Source organism: Propithecus coquereli, unplaced genomic scaffold (genome assembly GCF_000956105.1).
Source record: "Propithecus coquereli isolate 6110/MARCELLA unplaced genomic scaffold, Pcoq_1.0 Scaffold345, whole genome shotgun sequence".
NCBI classification, from domain to species: Eukaryota; Metazoa; Chordata; class Mammalia; order Primates; family Indriidae; genus Propithecus; species Propithecus coquereli.
The window spans coordinates 500,717-501,856 of record NW_012149119.1 but is presented as its reverse complement, the minus strand read 5'-3'; the positions used below and the strand labels follow the sequence as shown (position 1 = coordinate 501,856).

The 1,140-nt window shown below is 38.0% G+C and overlaps 1 protein-coding gene across 1 annotated transcript in view; it reads left to right on the top strand.

The window, feature by feature from the left end:
- The window catches only part of LOC105815781 (glutamate receptor ionotropic, kainate 2), a 293,383-nt gene that overhangs the window by 268,341 nt on the left and 23,902 nt on the right, over window positions 1–1,140 (top strand). The gene's annotated exons all lie outside the window — the stretch shown is intronic.

The following is a 1,140-nucleotide window of genomic DNA, read 5'->3' as shown; positions in this document are numbered from 1 at the left end:
TGAGCCACCGCGCCCGGCCTTAAATAATTTTTATAATTCTTGTCCCCCCAAAGTATCTTGCAAAGAGACTTGAAAGCTAGTTGTGGAGATGTGTTTCATTTGAAGTGTGAGGTGACTTCTTATGAGATGATGCTTCATGAGGTATTTGGAGCAGTAGATGAGAAAGAGTCTAAAAAAAAGGTGCAACTTGATCTATGGTTTCTTGATGTGTAAGTTATGAAGAGGTGACTTTGTAGTTTCCATATGTCCATCCACATACTGTTACTGTATGTCACTTGAAACTGCCTCTATACCTTCTTTGAGCTCTTCTTTGAAAATTCATTTAGAGCTTCAGGTCTTACCCATCTGACATGTCAAGAAGTTTCACTAAGTATTAACATTAATAGTAAGCATATGTGCTACTTTTTTCTCTCTTACTTCCTTCCTCTCTCTCTCTCTTCTTTCTTCTTATGCAAGCTAGAATCTTTTTACTTGGTAGATGAAATATTTTGGCAACTTGTAAAAGATCATTTAAAAAAATGACAGTTCCTTACTGTCAATATGAAGAATATGGTTAAATAACCAAAGAAAGTCCCACTGAGAACAAGAATATAAAAAGAAACAAAGATCAGAAATTGCATAGTGAAGGTCGAAAACCCAAATTCGGCTTTAAGAAGTATTTGGCTTATCTTAAATGTTTTTTAAAAAGGATTTATTTGCTTAATTAATTTTTTTTAAGAGACAATGTATCGCTCTATCGCCCAGACTACACTGCAGTGTCATGGTTGCTCACTGTAACCTCTAACTCCTGGGCTCAAATGATCCTCCTGCCTCAGCCTACACAGTAGTTGGGACTACAAGGGTGGGCCACCATGCCCAGCTAATTTTTAAATTTTTTGTAGAGACGGGTCTTGCTAAGTTGTCCAGGCTGGTTTCCAGCTCCTGGCCTCAAGTGATCTTCTCACCTTGGCCTCCCAAACCTCTGGGATTACAGGTGTGAGCCTCTGTGCCTGGCCAATTTGTCCACATATTCAGTGTAGAGAATTTTCAAATATGTGGCCACCTCATGTTGAAATTCTCACAGTGTTTTAATAAAACTGAAACTGAAGGCATTTGTCTACTTTGGATGCTACAGTTTTCCAAATATTTTTGTCTACTTCA